Below are 547 nucleotides of genomic sequence, written 5' to 3' on the forward strand. Positions count from 1 at the left end.
CTTATCCGCGTTGAATCACCGTATTCAGATGTCATGTTACAACATTTAAGTGGAATGGTTTCTTTTTTTATTGTAAAACCCTGATGAAAACTGACACACACGCGCGCGCGCGCAAACGACATTATACACATTGCCGCGAACAACAATTTCCCTAATTTCCCTTTTGTACCTGGATGATCTTTTCGCGATAGTTGTGTATCATCCTCGCGGTCACTCGTAAATATATATGTAACAATATTACTGTAAACTTACGAGCTACTTATCCGAGAGCAGCTATTTCAAGATCAGAGAAGAAGTTATAAATGAAATCTCTTGATGTAGCACGCGTGATGTCTTTAAAGAAACATTGACTACACAAAAATTGTTTATTTCTTGACGACGCTTTAATCATGTTTTCGATATAATCACGCAAAATTGATAAATCATACGTTTTATAATTAGAGTCCTTTGTGCTGTTTATAAACTTGAGATATGTTACAAACTGAATAATTATGTTACTTTAAGGACATCTTATTTGTACATAGATATATTTATATATATTATGTGT

Source organism: Trachymyrmex septentrionalis, unplaced genomic scaffold (assembly GCF_001594115.1).
Source record: "Trachymyrmex septentrionalis isolate Tsep2-gDNA-1 unplaced genomic scaffold, Tsep1.0 scaffold87, whole genome shotgun sequence".
NCBI classification, from domain to species: Eukaryota; Metazoa; Arthropoda; class Insecta; order Hymenoptera; family Formicidae; genus Trachymyrmex; species Trachymyrmex septentrionalis.